The sequence below is a fragment of the Suricata suricatta genome, chromosome 6, assembly GCF_006229205.1.
Source record: "Suricata suricatta isolate VVHF042 chromosome 6, meerkat_22Aug2017_6uvM2_HiC, whole genome shotgun sequence".
NCBI lineage: Eukaryota > Metazoa > Chordata > Mammalia > Carnivora > Herpestidae > Suricata > Suricata suricatta.
The window spans coordinates 72,086,441-72,105,276 of NC_043705.1; the positions used below are offsets into that span (position 1 = coordinate 72,086,441).

Below are 18,836 nucleotides of genomic sequence, written 5' to 3' on the forward strand. Positions count from 1 at the left end.
ACCTTAATTAGCATCTTCTCCAAGTCATGAAAACAAAGTAATGTGTTGCGATTTGAAAATAGTGAAGTTAAATGGTTCTTAATCCATTTTTTTAAATTGAACCAAAGTATTTTTTTGTTACAGGTGTTTGGACATATGGACATATCTGGGAAAAGTCATATATGTAGATTTTATCTCCTAATGATACCAGATAAAAGGGATGGCTCATAGGAGCCTTATGTACTATATATATTATTCTTGATTACATTGTTTTGTTTTCTGAAATCTAAAAAGAACAAAAAACAAAAACAAATAAAAAACCATGGGATACCTGGGTGGCTCAGGTAAGCTAAGTGTCTGACTTCGGCTCAGGTTAGGATCTCACAGCCTGTGGGTCCAAGCCTGGCATCAGACTCTATGCTGATAGTTCGGAGCCTGGAGCCTGCTTCAAACTCTGTCTCCATCTCTCTCTGCTCTTTACCCACTCATTCTCTGTCTCTGTCATTCTCTTTCAACAAAAAATAAACATTAAAAAACAACAACAATAAAAAGCTCCCACTTATCTATCACTTCTCTTACACAAAGATCTTTCCCCCAAATACTCAAACAGAATTTTGAACTCAAAAATAACCCACTGTAGGAACAACTACTAGGTGATCATTGACTTGATTATTTAAACAAAACATTCAAAGGAAATTGAGAAACACCAAGAATCTATACTAGATCTTACCTTCTACTCTTCAAATTAGTTTTTCTCAATTATGTGATATGTATAAATTGTAACAGATTTGTCATAACTGTTAAATATAATGTCTAATAAATGGCAATACAATAACATTTTAAGTAACTGTTATTAACTGCCACACAGGAATCTTCTATACAAATTTCATGGAACAAGTCTTTTAGATGTAACCTAATGGTTAAATACCTTTACTGGGAGCTGAGTTCAATTCCTAAATGTATCATTTCCTAGCTGTGTGATTTTCAGTGAAATATTTAGACTCCCTAAGCATCATTAAGAGGAGGCTTTGAGGCCCACAGAGGTTAAGTGACATATTCAAGATTTCATAACCAGGAAGTGGTTGATGTAGTAAAATGCAGCCAATAATAATAGCTAACATTTATTAAGAACTATCCATATTCCAAGCATTGTGCTAAGCACTTTACCTCCATGACATCCTTATCCATCAGAATGGCCTATTAAGTAGATCATTACTACTCTCCCCATTTTGTAAATAAGGAAATTGGAGAGGTTAAATTTCCCCAAGGCATATTGTTAGCAATTGCAAATGCTATAATAATAGAATGGAGCCTGGCAATTTAGTAAGCTTCCAAATAGTGTTCATTATCTTTACAATGATGACTATTATTGGGCCACCACATACCATCCACGTTACTCTGGACAAGTAACATAATATTTCTGGACCTTATCAATATAAAATTTGAACAACACTAACATCTGGCACACCTATCTTTCAGGCTGTCATGATTTAATCAGAAACATGTGGACGTGCTTTGTCAATTCAGGAACATGTAGTTGCCAACTTTAATGGCTGTAGAAGCAGTTATTAATGTTTTCAGTTCAAAAGTGTTCAGTATTCAAAATGGAGGTAAAGAAAAGAAGGAAAAGATAAAGATCTCTTGTCCCGAAGAACTAACATGAAATGCGTGGAATAAAGTCATTGATTTAAAGAAGGAATTAGGTCACGATTTATAGACCGCCCAGTACTGATTCTCTATTTTGAGGGCTTTATCAAAATGATTACATTTGCTATCTCTCTTCCGACAGTTTTATGTCTGGCACCATCTTGATTTCTGAGGGCATTGTAGGGTTATTATACAAAAATACATAAATAAAGATATACATGGTAGACAGACAAGAGGGAGATTGAGAGACATATCTTCTCTACCCTTTAAATTGGAAATTTCTAGGAGTAACAGATTGTTTCAATCTACAGTTTTCTATCAAACATTTACAATATTAATTCCATATTTCCATAAATAAGGAGTCAATATATACACTAGATAACTGAAATACTAAGAGTTAAGTATAGTAGTTCAAATTATAATATAACCACGCAAAAAAGAAAAAAACAAGTAATACAATTCATAAGGTAGAAGGGAAAGGGAAGGTAGTAGGCTGGGTGGTTATGGTACATTCTTCATCTTTTCAGTAAGAAATTAAATAATCTTGCCCAAAATAGAAAATCAAGAAATAGAGCATATTGTGTACTTTTCACCAAAGCAGAAATTGATAATAGCTGTGGCTTCTAAGAAACAAAGCTTGGGTTGGGGGCAGGGTAAGCAGTAGAGTTAGAAAACAAAATTTTCTTTCTTATATTCATTCTTCTATCCCATCTGGAGTTTTCAAACTTCTTGACTAAAAGAAAATTGGCTTACTGAAGCCATGAATCATTTTAGTGACTCCTTTTATCTTCAGGATAAAGTTCAAACCTCATGAAATGCCTATTAGGCCCTCCAAAATCTGGCCTCTATTTATTTGTCCAGGCTTCTCTGCCTATAGTCTCTCACATTTAATTTTTCCTCCCCACTTTAACAGTCTACATGTAGCACCCCTATAAACATATTCTCCCCATCTTATGTGCCTTACCTATTGCCTATGATGCACAGTAGGAAATACATTTGATAATATGACATACATATGACATATACCTATTTAAAACAGATTTGCACAAAATAGTACTTACTTGATCCCATCCAGTGCCTTCTGGTATTTTCTTTTTCCATTCTATTTTACTCTTTAAATGTCAGTCTTGACTTCCTTTTTTTTTTGACATTTATTTCATGAACACTGTCACCAGTCTTTGAAAAACATTGGCTTAAGGACATTCTGATCCCTTGATCTACATTCTGATCACTTGCTCATTACCCCCAGGTAAATCACTTTCAGCCTCTAAATCTCAGCTCAAGAATCACCTCCTCTTAGGACCCTCTTGTGCCCAGTTGGAAGGTTTGTTTCTCCCCTATGGTCTCCCTCTGTACTCCCATAACATTACTATGGTGACAATATTCTCAACTTTCTTTCCACTAACTATAATTTACTTAGTACTGCCTCGTTAAGTACTAAACATCCAATCCCTGAAAAAAAGTGTGTGCTCATTAAATACATTATTTTAGTATTAAATTAATGACTCTGTCAGTTGGAAACCAAGCCAAAGTACTAAACAATCAATTTGCCAATTGACAAATTCATCAAATTCACTAGTTTACCACATATGTCTTATGGAACATTTTTAAAATGTATTTAATGGCCATAAGCATATTATTCTTATTATTAAATTTGAATGTTTGTTATTGAATTATAATTTAGTGATTTAGCTGGTTGGAGAATTAGCTTTCAGCAAATTGGTTTTAGGAAAATTGTTTTCTTAGTGAATTGACCTCGTAGATCTCGTGACTTTTCCTATTTTAGTAAATAGTGACATTGATATCCCTTCTTCCCAAGAATATTGCACAAGATGAAATAACTTATATGATAATTGGATAGGAAGTACTTTGAAAATGTCTATATACTTCTAAGAAAATATTATTACTTACTTTTACTTACATGGCTAATGTGAACAATATCAGTTCTTCTTGAACTGGCTATGTGCTACTCAGAAAAATATGTTTGCTTGTCTTAACTAGAATCCTCTGCTTAGTGACACAAAAACACTTATATCAACTTGTATTTACTCCATGTGAAATCCTACAAGAAAAAGAGACTAAGTCTGTTCGTGCTGCTATAACAAAATACTATAGACTAGGTAGTTTGGGTTTTTTTTTTAAGTTTATTTATTTATTTTGAGAAAGAGACAGAGTGTGTATGAGTGAGTTCAGGGCACAGGCAGAGAGAGAGAAGAGAGAGAATAGACTGAGTAGTTTAGAACTAAACAACAGAATTTTTTTCTCATAGCTCTGGATGCTAGATAGTCCAAGATCAAAGCACTGGCACATTTAGTGTTTGAGAACTCACTTCCTGGTTCCTAGACAGCCATCTTCTCTCTATAATCTCACATGTAGGAAGGACCAAGGAACTCTGGGGGGTGCCTTTTATAAGGGTACTAATACCATTCAAGAGGGCTCTGCTCTTACGACCTACTTACTTCCCCAAACCTTCCCCTCCCAAAACTACCACCTTGAAGGTTAGGACTTCAACATATGAATTTGAAGGGAATTTAAGTACCCCATCTATAGCAGATCTTAAAGTAGGGCTACATTGAGTATGGGGCACTGGATATGCCATCTTACTTACCAATTGAAGCAAGCACTCAGTTTCACAATTATCTTTTAATATTATCCATGGCATGTTCATAGAAGCTGGTTTTAGAAATAAGTACTTATTTTTTAAAATCAAAATTAAATCTCAGGAATTTAAGCACAGGGCAAATAAAAACAAATTATTATCATTATTACTCACCTGTTACTTGTAATTCAATCTAATATTTTGAAATAATACACAACCAAAGTTTAAATCAATCATATCTTCTGTAACATTTCACAATAAAATGTGGTACAAAGAAGTGACTGCCTTCACAAACCCATAGTAGCTTAAAGAAATGTAATATCTTTAGGACATCCAGATTTTTTCCTTCTTGTAATCTCCAATTATATTCTTCTGACATTCATTTAACTACACTTTATTCTCTAAAGACAAAAAAAAAGCAAGAAGTAGAATATTGTCTTTACTTAGCAAAACACACATGATACCTCCACCAAAGTAATTCAAACATTGTCTCTCAACCAACTTTCTTTACTCTCTGCTGATAACATATATTTATGCTACAATCTGTGTAGGGTAACTTGTCTACAATTCAGGTATACCACTTTTCACGTTTCCTAATGAGCTACTATCTGGTAGTGAGAGGGAAAAAGAGGGGGGATTTGTCCTCTCCCCAGGCACTCTCCTGTGAAAATACTGCAAAGATACTATTACGTCTGCCAAAGCAAACAGAACAAATTAGGGTAGGGTTTAGTACAATGTGTCGAGATGGGTATTTTCTCTACAGTAGAAATTAATTTCTGCAGTGCACCTCATATACCCAAAATGTGAGATAGTAATGCAGTTGTCAGTTCTATGATGGCTATAGCTCAGAAATGAATAAATTCTGAATATTCATAACCTTCTCCTGTCATATTTAAACAAATTGATATTCTCTCTGTAGCAATAAAGCTATTTGGAAGCTTTTCCTTACTAACATCAGTACTCTATTTCAGAAGTACATGTTCTTCCTGCTTCTATGGTTTTTCACTTGCACATACTTCCATTGGGTATTTATTATGATGATCATCTACTGTATGTTCACTGATAGATAGCAGAGACTATGTCCAGTCTCCTGGATCCTCATCCACTACACGTTCATTATCTGTGGGTGCTAAGACAATGCTCATCAAATTACTAAACACAATGCACTTAAAGGTACTCCTTAAAAAGTATTCTAATGATGTAAAATATCCTGTCACTTTAAGGAGCAATAATACTTGCCTATTTTTTAAGAACAATTATCTGCCTGCCTTTTCTGATCTGAATGTGACCAGTGTGTTATCTCTTGCTATTCTCTGAACAAGACAGAGGAGATGAGAGACCTTGGGAGGAGGATGAGAAGGGCAGACTGGCTAACAGAAGGAAAGTCCTAGAATTTAGTGTATCTTAATATGTTTATAAGAAGGAGCCATGTTCCAAAAACACCAAGCTGAGCAGTAAAAAAATAATAGATATTTTCCAACTGTGAGCACACCCAGTGGAAGCATATATCTGAAACCTCCTAGTGAACAATTCCCATGAAAAGTGTGAGAGTCAGATGACTCAGCAGATTTTAAGTGCTTATTTCCTTAGAAGGAGGTTAAACTTAATGTCAAGTGTTGACTGAGGTTTGACTGCTTTCCCAGGTGTCCAGAACATCTTTGTAAACACCGGAGTTGGAGATGAATGCTACTCATTTATTCGTGATATTTGCATGACTTAAACCTTTTCACATGTGCCTGGAACAGGGGAGCTCTGAAAAGTCTGAACAAATCCCAGCGTGATTTATGGAGATGCTTCCCCTCTCACACCAGGACCACAAACATTTAAAGTAGATGAAGTGGCAGGAGAAGCAGTTTCCTCTACCCGGTTGGAGCAATGAGTGTGAGACATTCTAGGAAGGTCAGGAAAGCTATGTACCCGTGAAAAGATAAACTGCTTAATAAAAGCTAGAAAGAGTCCTGTTGGAAGAAGAAATCTTTTCTTTTTCTGCTGATGCAATTATACACCTGGACACCTGGCTGTATAACAATAAGAAATTTTATATTTGTATTCAGCATAAAAGAGAAGAAATACCATACCTCTGACGTGGGGAAAAGTAATGAGAAGAAACAGAGAAATAGGTTAGGATACAAAATAGACCTTTTTGCCTCTAGTGGGAAATTTTTTAATGTTTATTTTTGAGAGCAGGAGTGAGCAAGTGAGAAAGAGAGTGATGGCAGGCGGGCGGGGGGGGGGGCAGAGAGAGAGGGGTCAGAGGATCCGAAGCAGGCTCCATGCTGAAAGCAGAGAGCCCAATGCTTGAACGCACAAACTGTGAAATCATGACCTGAGCCAAGTCGGAAGATTAACTGAGCCATGCAGAGACCCCCAGTGAAGTATTTTGAAAACAAATGAGTTCTCTTCTAAGGACGAGTCAGCCCATCTTTCCTCTTAAAATTGGCCCTTGTATGAGCTAACTCTCCCTTCATCTTTCAAAGTTCTCCACTGTCCCAAGCCCCACCAAAGAACAAATGTTGAATGTCTTGCCCCAGAACTATTACTTATGAATAGGGCAGTGTTAATTTTTCAAGAACCTTTGGCAGCAGATCCTCATTTTCAACCATTAATTGTCAACCATTAATTTATTTTACATCATGGATGTCCAAAGAAAATAATTTTTTATATTTATTTTTTATTGTGGTAAAAGATACGTAACAAAAAATTTCCCATTTTAACCATCTTAAGTGTGCAATTTGAATGCTTTAAGTGTACTGACACTGTTGTGCAGCCATCACTACCATCCATCTCCAGAACTTTTTCTTTTTCTCCAGCTTCACTGAGATATAATTCACATGTAACATTGCATATATAAGTTCAAGTTGTCCAGTGTGTTGATTTCATACACATACTCTGCCACACTTAGGTATTGCATTACCTAGCATCGCCATCATGTCACATAATTAATATTTTTGTGTGGTGAGAACACTTAAGATCTACTCTCTTAACAACTTTCAAGTACACAATACAGTATTGTTAACTATGGTTACCATATTGTACATTAGATCCTTAGAATTTATTCATTTTGTAGCTGGAAGCTTGTACCCTTTGACCAACATCTCCTCATTTCCCCCATCCCTCTGCTCCTGGCAACCAGCATTCTACTCCTTGATTCTCTGAGTTTGGCTTTTTTAGATCCCATGTATAAATGAGATAATACAGTATTTGTCTTTCTGTGTCTGACTTACTTATCCTAGCATAACGCCCTCAAGTTTCATCTTTGTTGTCACAAATGGCAGTATTCAAAGGAAATGACTTGCTATTGGCATAAACTGACATGGAAATGACATTAGCCATTTTATTATGAACAATGACCATAATATTCTGAACAATTTATTTTTAGAGTTTTGATGAAATATCAGAATATCTAAAAATATGAATATAAAATATTCCCTAAAATACAAAAAATCTGAGGAGTATTATAAGTCATTCATTTAATTCTCAGTCTGTTGTAATGTCAATGTCCATAGCAAAAGTAAATACAAACTTAATGAAAATTTCATAAATATGTCGCTCACTTTGCACATTAAAAAACTCTTTCTTAAAATGTATAAGATAAATTTAAGGATCATAAACTCCCTGAGCATTACCCCAAAGCCCACATTAAAATGGGTAGGAAAAGCCACTTATCTATATGTAATGAAGACTATGTAAATGGTCTTGGGGCAATGTCATTTTTCTCACTTACTATCCCAAGTCCAAAGGCCAGCACAATGGAACCATGGCCCTATCTTCATCCATCTTGCCAGAAGGGCCCTGCAGTGGGAGAAAACCAAGTTAATGAGGAGCAGGAGAAGACATTAAGGACCAGCTGAGTCCCAGAGACAAAGCCGAAAAACCATTCAAGGAGGTTGCCAGACTGTAACAGCCACATCTCAAGCACTATAAAGCAACAAATCATAATTCAGTTGGTTGCTGATAATTTTTTAAAGTATTTCTTTAGGGGACTGAAAGATCATTTCAAAGTCTAAGGATACAATCCAGTAGGAATTCCTGTGGGGTGAGGTGCTTTAGAGCACACAACAGTAGCTGCATTGTTCTTCTCGGTCAACCTGCTGTTGACAATCAGTGGAATCAAGCTGGTGAAGAACTAATCAAGCCTTGATGGGTATGGGACTGTCTTGAAATAAACTCCTCCCCTGGGTTTTTAAGGCATCAGCCCTGGCAGATGAGACCTACAGTCAATCAGATGTGTGATTGCATCATGTAAATGACACCCGCTGGACTTGCCTTATTTGCTTTTATGAAATTCCTGTCAGTTTTGAAACATAAATAATTCAAGCAAATGGCTTTGGACACCAGAGACTGCCAGTTATTATTGTGTCACCAACTCACCACCATTTGTTTTGGTCACCAGAGTATTTCCTTTAAAAAAACAAAACTGACTGAATAAGTTCCACCTTAACACAGTTTTCTTTTCCTCCAATTTATAACAAGCTAGTTTTATTTGTATTTTGAAAGAAGAAATGGAAATGTATCATTTAGAATGCCTTTTGTGTTTCTTTGACTCCTCTGCCAAAGTTCAAATATAATAGAGTTGGGAATTAAATAGTACAAGCAATTACATCAGAAAAATGGAGCAAAGCACTTTCAGTATTTTTAAAAGAACCATAAAATTCCCAGAGTACAATCAACACATTTAAGAATTCAAGAGAGAGAATTACAATGCTTACATCAGTCTAATAACTGAAATGAATCCAGCATTTCCATTTTAAAGCCACTAATCCAAGAATAAAGGGGAGATGAAACAAATGCAGACAGCTATAAAAGAGCTATGTTTGGGACTGAGCATGGTGGCTTTGCCTCTAGTTTAGGGTTACCTCTGATAGAGCCAGAAGTTGCTAGGTGAGCTGCAAAGTCATGCTGCCTTCTTGGCCCTATCCCCTCTGTAATTAGCAGGATGATGAACAATGGCATTGATGTCTGTATCATTGATTTTACCTAATACAAATTTTATTATGGCACATTCTCCGCTCTTTTTTCAGTTCTCCACTGTGGCTTGTAAAGCACCACTAGAATGTTTTTCTTTTTATACTTTGAAGTCTAATACCACAAGTTCTATAACCTCAGCTAGCTATAAAACAAAACAAAACACAACACAAGCAAAAACAACTACTGAAAATTAACAGAAGCATGCCTTATCCTTGAGCACAAACAAGTTCCAGAACTAAATCTTCTTCATTTAGTTCAGCTCTTCCCACTTCCATAAGAGAGAAAAGAAAAAAAGCACAAAAAACAAAAAATAAAGTTCAAGACTCTGAATTGTTCATTGACTGTCTGTGGTTTAAATTGCTGTTCTATGTTGGTGATTAAATCAAGCTCCATGAGGTGCTCAGCCAGAGCCAGTCAATAAATCTTTAGTCCCCTCAACACTCTTTTGTCATAGCTAAGACTCAGAATCAGTGACTATTGCTATTACCAAAGTCTTAGTCACTCCAAGAAGAGCATGTCTGGTATTTCTGAAAGATGAACACACTGTTCAAATGACTTGTGATGCCTCACCACAAAGTTTGAGTTGCATCAGCTCTTTCCTCGCTGTTAGGATGGAGAGAATGCTCCTGATGTAGGATTGCTAGATTTAGCAAATAAAAATAAAGGATACTCAGTTAAATTTGAATTTCAGATAAGCAACAAATAATTTCTTAGTATGTCTCATGCAAAATTTGAGATAGACTTAAAAATTATGTTCCACACAAAATTTGAAACATCTTTCTACTAAAAATGTACTCATTATTTATCGGACATCCAAATTTGGTGGAGCATTGTGTGTTGTAGTGGGCATGGCTACCAGATGACATCACTTTAAGTGGACCATTGAGACTGCACATGAAGGAACTCACGGCAGCGGCTGATACTATGAGGTAAAAGCACACAGTGCCCTTACACATACCTACTTCCTGCAAGCAAAGGGAGATTGGGCTGGCAAGTTAGTGAAGGGAGAGTCTGGAGAGAGGCCAAGCCCTGGGGAGAGGGGAGGCCAACAACAAAGGCCTCAGTGATGCTTATGGGCGTGTAATAAAGGATACACACCTGCTCCAACTGTGTTTGCACCATAAGGTGGTTTCCCTGTGAGCATTCTTTCCAAGACTAATGGTGTGCAACCACAGTAGTCAAGCAAAACCAGGAAAATACCTGAAATGGAGAAATTTGCCATCCAGCTTCTTTTCATAACCACGCCCTCCTTTTTTAGGTGTCTCTGATCTACCCAATTATTCAAAAGAACAAATTCAAAAAGGTCAAAATTTATGACTTGAAGCTGACTTTATTTTGAAGAAATTTCCCAAGTCTTTTAGCACAAACCTCAGATACAGCTTGTGTTAAAAGTACATGAAAATGGCAGAAAACAAACTGTATTTTTATTGCACATGTAATACATAAGATTGTGGATGAGTATAGAGAGATTGTGGAAGGAGACAGGTGGTAATGAAGGCTAACTGATAGTTCAGAGGTAATTTTTGCAATTTTCCTAAGAAACCATGATTCTTAGGTTTATCTTCATCTTGATGACTCGAAATTCTGCTGTGTCTAGTGCCTGTAAAAATGGCTAAATACGGATCTTATGGTCTCCTTAAGTAATCTACTCTGTGATCATCATTGTGCCCTTAGAAACATTACTGGATAAAAGAAGCACAGGAGATTGAAAGTATGGATTCCTCCTGGTGTGATTTCTCTCTCCTTCCTGTCTTGCTCCTTATCTCTCCTTTAAATCCAGTCATGTAGGAGCTAGTGGACAGGTATATTTCTAACTAATGAAGCAATGAATATATTTTTCATAATAAATATTAAGATGACCTTATTAAGTGAATGGCTCAAGATCTATGTTACCCAATATGGCAGCCCCTAGCCACATGCAGCTGTTTAAATTTAATATACAATTAATTAAAATTAAATAAAATTTAAAATTTAGTTCTTCAGCAGCACTAGCTACTTTTCAAGTATTCAATAGCAACACATGGCTAGTGTTTCCTATAATTGAAAAAGAATAGATATAGAACACTTCCATCATCACAGAAAGTTCTTCTGGACAGTATTGTTCTCTACATTATATTTTCATAATGAACCAGGAAGGATACACATATTTTTAGGTACCATTCTGCCCAACAATCATTATGGGGAAATAGAAAAGCAATAAATAAACTGGAGAAAAGCAATAAATAGCTGGAGAAAACTTACTAAAGTAGGCTCTACAAATGCAACAACTTCAGGCAGCTTTGAGCAATATAGGCATAAAAACAACAGATATGTAAATATGCATTTCAAAGGATTTGCTATTGCAACTGTTATTAAAAATGGGCCCCATTGGGAGCACTCAAACAGGATTGCCAGTGTAAACCTATTCACCACTTACTAGCTCTTTGGTCATAGGCAAGTTATTTGATCTCTCTGTGCTGCCGTTTTCTCATCTATCAAATAGGGTAATAATAATATCTACCTTTTCAGCGGAGCCACCTGATCTATATAATTGGTGCTCCCTTGGAGTTGTGTAGCACACATCTCGTGCAACTCTATAAGTTGACTCTCTTCACTGGAATTTGAAGAGATAAAAAGAGCAAACTCATTTAAAGGACTTAGACAGTACTTGGCATATATTAAGGCACCCAATAAAAGTTAGCTATATTTAACCTCTTTCACAAAGGAAATTCCCGAAAGGGAAGAATCAAATAGTAGAATTTGACAGTGATTCATAATTAGGATTACCAACAGATGTGGTAATGTGTTTTTTGTGCTTTTTGTTTGTGTGTTTTCTCTCCTACGGAAGTGTAAAGAGCAGAACTAAAATGAAGTAGCTTTAGTTCTGGAAATCATTTGCTCAAGGATAAGCCATGCTACTGTTAATTTTGAATGGGTTGGTTTTTGTTTTTGTTTTGTTTTGTTTTGTTTTTTGTTTTACAGCTAGCCTAGTCTACAGAACTTGTAGCATTAGACTTCAAAGTATATAAAAAACATTTTGATGGTAATTTATAAGGCACAGTGCAGAACTGAAAATAGGGAAGAGAAACAGTTACCAACTGGACTAAACAGTTTCTCAGCATGCAGAAATTTCAGTTTTAACACCAGGAAAACCCCCAAGAAAACCAGGATGAGCTAGTTATCAAAAAAAAGAAGGAATATATTTAACCCCAAGACAGATGCAGAAGTGGATAAAATTTATTCAGTCTGTCCGATGATTATCAATATTAGTAATAGCATCCGTGGAAACATTATGCATTCTTCAAACTAAATATAAGTGTCAGTGGATGAACAGGATTAACATGGTTCTTCCCATTAATGCAGAGGTTTGCATGAAAGTCGAAATTGTCCAGCTGGAGCAGAAAATCGCACAATCCCTGCGCCTTGTGGCTTTAAAATAACAGCTCCGGACCGGACGTCTCAGCATAGGATCAGATGGCTGAACTAGGGCTGCCCTTTTTTTTTCCTTTTCTTTTTCGACTGACGTGAAAAGGTTTGACTGTATTCCCCTAGCCTCTAGCCCTGGAATCCTCAACTCCAAAGGCAATTGCTGACCAGAAAATGTTTTACTACTACAAGGCATCTTGTTGTGATGCACTCTTTTTTTTTACAAACCACAACAGAGGAACTGCGTTTTGTTCCTACATATTTATTGCATCACTATTGTTCAAAAGTAATCCATACCTAGGCACTTGGAGAAAGGAGGTGAGAAGTGGTGTTGGTAATGGTCTTAATTAAATCAAGTATTTATGATTTCCCCTACAGCTCTGTATTCACACAGCCTAGAGCAACAACACCACAGGGCAGCAGCAGTCAAATCAGTAGAAGGGCAGATAGAATTAGCAGGGTGATCCTAAGGCGCAAAATGCCATTTTACTCTACAAGTCTCCCTTCGACTGAGCACTAAATTGGATTTTATTGGGCAAGCCCCAACCGCTCAATGCTTTTATGAGTCTCAACGACCACAGCATTATTGTTCATCCACATTGCTTTGGAATGCTGAGTGATATTAAACTGATAAGAACAGATACTACACTTAATTTTAGCCAAAAGGCCCGAGAGGCGATTGGAATGCTGAGTGATAATAAGGGAGGATAACAGGTCATTTCAAATGGAGATCTTCTTACTGTGTAGAAGTTGAATGTGTCTGTTTTCAATGGGAGTTCTCGCCTAGTAGTTCTATTTCTTAAGTGGTGTTTAATCCCACCAGGAGAGTGGGCAGTGTGAGGCCCTGGACATAAAGAAAGGGAGTATTATCCGTTTTTTTCTTATCTGCTTTAAAGTCAACATCTTTGATCTTTGTCTTTATAAATATGTGTGCAGAACTTTATAGCAGCTGTTCCTTTATCATTTCATGCTTATTACATGAATATAGTAATGGGGGGAGGGTTAGCAGGAGTGGGACTGACTCGGCACAGTTCACTTAGAGCACACTTGACGGATAAGGAAAACTCAAAGTCAGCTTCCAGTCTGGGGTGATCATCAGTGACGAAGGGCAGCAAGTTTCTGAAAGTAAAAATAGATGTCATTATTTTTTAGTTTTTTTAATGTTTTATTTATTTTTGCATGAGGGGGAGGGGCAGAGAGAGAGGGAGACACAGAATCAGAAGCAGGCTCCAGGCTCTGAGCTGTTAGCACAGAGCCCAGCACGGGGCTCGAACCCACGAATGTGAGATCTGACCTGAGTCGAAGTCAGAGACTCAACAGACTGAGCCACCCAGGCGCCCCATAAAAATAGATGTCATTTTTATTTCACTTAAATTCTTTGAAATCGTTTGAAGAGGCTTTGGGGAGGAGTGGTGTTTTATCTTTTGGATGATATGTCATCAGAATCAACACTAAGTTGGGTTTTCACCTCTGAATATTAATAATTGATCAGCATGTCACGTGGATGAGGAGAGTACTGAGGGAGAAGAGGAGTTATGAAAATCATGTGGCAGATTCCCCTCAACTCATGTCAGTAGGGGCCAGATTATCAGGCAAAATTTGGCCGTAAAGGCCAATAGATGGATTCTTATGAGTAAAGTTTTAACTATCAGGTTTGTACTGTGTAGCTCATATAATTTTAAACAACAGGTCAAGGTTCAGGTCTTCTTCATGGAGTCCACATCATTAACCAAGCTCACAGTACTAGTCTTCAACAAACATCCTTACAAAGCTCAAGGCAGACTACCAATCAGGCCAGGTGCTTATTATTTCCCCTTCATATAGTAGAGCCTTTGAAGTAAATGAAGCTTCGTGCATGCAATAGATGAGGAGACCCATGCATTGCGATGGAAATCAGACTGAACAAGAAGTTAACAAGTGAGAGATTTTCTAACTTGATGATGAATTAAATGACTGGAGTCTAATCTAGCTATTCTGCTGACTTCTGGTGCCATCTTTCACTTTATTATGACCCTTGGTTTTCTGTCTGCAAAATTAGAAGCAGTAATCCTACACTGAATGTGGAGAATGTCAGGTTATTTCACCAAGTGTTGCAAATTATTACAGACACTTGGGCCTAAGGCCTGAAAGAAATTGGGGCATGCCTAAAATAAAATAAATCATATCCCAGGAAGATAGGTTGTTTCGTAAAAATTAAAACTACCATCCTCAGCAACTGTACTAGACTTCTCAAAGTCTGTGATATTCACTGGAATCAGACTGACACTACTGAGTGAGAGAAAAGACTGAACAATTTTGAAGATTAATAAAAAATTTTTTGTAAACGTTTTATTTATTTTTGAAAGACAGACTGAGAGAGAGAGAAAGAGAGAATGCGCAGGAAGGGGCAGAGAGAGAGAGAGAGAGAGACCCTGAACCTGAAATAGGCCCCAGACTCTGAGCTGTCAGCACAGAGCCTAACACAGGGCTCAAACTCACAAACTGCCAGATCATGACCTGAGCCGAACTCAGACACTTAACTGACTGAGCCACCCAGGAGACCCAGTAAAGTTTGTTAAATAATTAATTTCTTCTTTAATCTCTCTGTCTGTAAAACAATATTTAGAGACATCTCTTAGATTCAAGATTAGAAAGTCAAATCCATCTCAATATGGGAGGAAGACTAAAGATTTTCTGTAAAGGAAATCCAATTAACGTGTCCAAGCTTCCTATGTTTTTCATGTAGTTTTTGAAATAAATAACTAGGAAAACTAAAGACCAAGCAATTTGCTGGTAGAAAGTGCCACATAACTGCAAATGCTCATCTCAACATTGCAGGACTGGCTCTATCATTGGTTCCAAACTCACCTGTTCTGGTTTCCAGAGATTCTGTCTACCTTTGACCCTCTGTTAATCAAAAGTTGGATACAAGTAGAAAACTTCTCCCTCAAAAGGAGGCTTTAAGGGGATTTTCAAAATTGAAAATTCCTTGTTATATAACTTCTGAAATTTTAAAAGCAAAAGATAAAACAACAATTGATAAAAGAAAAAAAGCAAAAACAAAGAGGTTAATGGCTGAGCTGGTAACAGTTTAGCATTCTGATATTAGGCAGATACAACTAGGAACTGGTTAGATACAGAAGTGCTTTTCTCAAATGTTTCAGAAATATAAACAATTGGAAATCTGAGTAAATGGTATAGCGGAACTCTGTGTACTTTACTACAACTTTTTGTAAATTTGAAATCATTTCAAGACAAAAACTTTAAAAATAGAAATAGTTTTTAAAAGAGAAAAATGAAAGAAAATGTTTTTCTAGACCAGTAATTCCCCAAGAGTAGTAATGTCTGGACCAGCATCATCACCTAAAACGTGTTAGGAATGCAAGTGTCACATTTAATGAAGAATCTGTTATTCACTGTAAGAGACACTTTGCCAGGCTCAGTAGCCAAAGGATAGAGACAGTAAAGAGAAGGAACCATGTGTAAATATGCCTCTTGGTTAGTGGGGAGACATCACAGGTACCGGGGAGAGAGGAACCCAAGGAGAATAACATCTGAGGGGGTGGGTACACAGGCTCTCTTCGTCTGAATCTGTATGTTGGGGATGACCTGGCCCGTGTGAAGGTAGACATCTCACTACTCAGGGGATCTAAAAAAACGAGAACCTGGCTTTGGACATGGGCAGAGGAGATAATGTGCCAATACTGGATTAAATAGTCCTAGAGAGTACATGCTCCTTGAAAAAATTACTACATTCATAATAACAGCCCCAAAAGAGCACTGTTTTTAAAAACCTATTTTATTTTATTTTTTAATGTTTATTTATTTTTTGAGAGTCGGGGGAGGGAGACAGAGGATCTGAAGCAGTCTCTGCACTGACACCAGAGCCAGATGTGGGGCTTGAACCCTTTAACCATGATATCATTGCCTGAACCAGTTGCCCCCCAGTTGCCCCTAAAATAGCACTTTTAATACTACAACAACTATGATGATTTATGATAAGCTTTCACTTTAACTCTGAAGACCATATGCATGCTCACTGTCCTTATATAACTCATAAACAGCCTAAGATAAGTACAGGAGCAATTTTCCACAAGAAATACAAATCTCCATAGCATACAAGTCTCCAGCACAACTGGAAAGACAGTTATCATTCAGCTGTAGCAGAGGATCAGAAAAGGTAAAGTGGATTGGTGTTTGAAATGGAACTAGAAAAGCACAGTCTTGAAAGACAAACTGCATATTTCTCTCTTTGCCATCTCTAATGAAAAGAAAAGCGTCTGGTGAAGGAAGGGCCAGGATGGGAATTTGTAGCATGGGCCTTGCATAGCGATGGTTTGATGAATCAAGATAATGAACCAGAATTAAGAGCCAAAGTGGTACCATATAGAAAAAAAACATTTCAGATCTCAAGAGTCTATGGAAAATAGTGATTACAACAGAGCAAAGAGGCAGAATTTACTAGCATAGGACAGTTCAAAAGCCCTGGACTGGGACCCAGAACATGGGGCTGTAGTGTCAGCAAAGCCATTGGGTAACTCTGTAGTCAGGACAATCCATTTACCCATTCAAGGCCTCAATTCAACTTATACAACAGGAGGTAAGAGGGGATCTGAATAATGATCTCTAAGCCTCTTCCTTCTCTGACAGCAATATGGTTTCCAGAGCACAGAAGCGCAGGAAATATGGATTGATTTGAGAAAGAGCTGAGAAGCCCGCCTCCTGCAGGTGGTTTTGAAGATGGTCTTGCAGAATTAAAAACCAAAACTGACTTGCTGGTTCACCCGGGCCTGCAGGCTTTGTCTGCTGTGGTCAGCACATCCTCATACCTGGACACTATCTTCAGAAAGATTGCTAGAGGCTGCCATTTTGTGGAGAAGTTACTGTAGGAAACCATCAAAATATGGCCTCCTGAGAGAAACTAACCCTTCAGGCCACTAAGTCAAATAGTTTTCTTTTCAGTTATGAAGTAATCATTTTCAAGCAACCCATCTAAATATTAAGATCCATGCAAATTAATAAGCTGGTTGTAGAGAGAAATCCCTGGACGAAGTTCTTTTTTAAGCAGTTGTAGCCTAAGGTCCCTAGTTTTGCCTGGCAGAATAAAGCTGAGGTGAACTCATCACTCTTCATGGCCTCCAAACATCAAACGGGAACACCTGGGCTCAATTAGAACCTTTGTTTTCCTTACATAGTAAGCTTTATTGTCAGAATTATTGCTCCAGCGAGTCCATGTGTTTTACCTGGCTCTGGGCAACCAAAGAGACTTAAGTTGGAAATTACCTGTGAAACCTCCATAGTGTAGAGAGATAAAAGACCCAGGTGCTTCCTGTGACAAGCAGCACAGGAGCCTGCAGCACTGAACAGTTGCCGAAATTTACTAAGTAAATCTGGGCAGAGAAAATTTACTTGAAATTTACGTGCCAATGAGTGCTGGAAATTGTAAAGAAAAAATTATACTGCAAAAAATATCCTTTACTTTAATTATTTTACCTATTAGTGATATGACCTTTGAATTTGGAAAGCAGACAAACTACCTATTGTCTACATTTTTTGTAGTATCTTATATCTAGCTATCTAAATGAGTAGCTTTCTTTTTTTTTTTCCTTAAGTTTGTTTATTTATCAGAGAGGGAGGGCAGAGGGAGGGAGAGGAGTGGCGAGGGGCAGAGAGAGAGGAGGAGAGAAGCCCAAGCAGATTCTGCACTGTCAGTGCGGAGCCTGACATGGGGCTAGAAATTATGAAGTTTTATCATGACTTGGGCTGAAATCAAGAGTTGGACACTTAAGCACTTGAGTCACCCAGGCGCCCCAAGTAGAGATGCCTGGATGGCTCAGTTGGTTTAATGTCCAACTTCAGCTCAGGTCATGATCTCATGATTTATGAGTTTGAGCTCCACATCGGGCTCTCTGCTGATGGCTCAGAGCCTGGACCCTGCACTGGATTCTGCCTCCCTCTCTTTCTGCCCCTCTCCCGTCCACACACACACACACACACACACACACACACTCTCAAAAATAAAAAACATTAAAAAATTAGTAGCCATTACTAAATACAAGAAGGAAAATGGGCCTCATATAGAGAATGTTTACAAACAAAAATTACTGGAGACACTGTTCCAGTTTTAATGGCTAACTTTCTATTCTAAGAATATGAAAACATGGGAATACAATGCTTTTATGAAAGTGCACCTAACTAAAATGGCTAATCATTCTCCCTTCCCCCGCAAAAAATCTTGAATGTTAAACTTTTATAACCC

At 37.4% G+C, this 18,836-nt stretch overlaps 1 long non-coding RNA gene and 1 pseudogene across 2 annotated transcripts in view; both read right to left on the reverse strand.

Moving 5' to 3' along the window:
* The window catches only part of LOC115293215, a 32,960-nt gene extending 22,758 nt beyond the window's left edge, over positions 1 to 10,202 (reverse strand). Inside the window, exons 1-2 of one of the 2 annotated variants that reach the window (XR_003909423.1) lie at positions 10,152 to 10,202; positions 7,950 to 8,017 (exon numbers count right to left, since the gene is read on the reverse strand). This is a non-coding gene — a long non-coding RNA (uncharacterized LOC115293215). Of the gene's footprint in view, positions 1 to 7,949; positions 8,018 to 9,680; positions 9,751 to 10,151 lie in introns of those variants that run through there. The other variant, XR_003909422.1, reaches the window with a different exon arrangement.
* A 2,956-nt stretch (positions 10,203 to 13,158) lies between these two features.
* LOC115295004 lies at positions 13,159 to 13,278 on the reverse strand (annotated as a pseudogene).
* Positions 13,279 to 18,836: the final 5,558 nt, after the last annotated feature.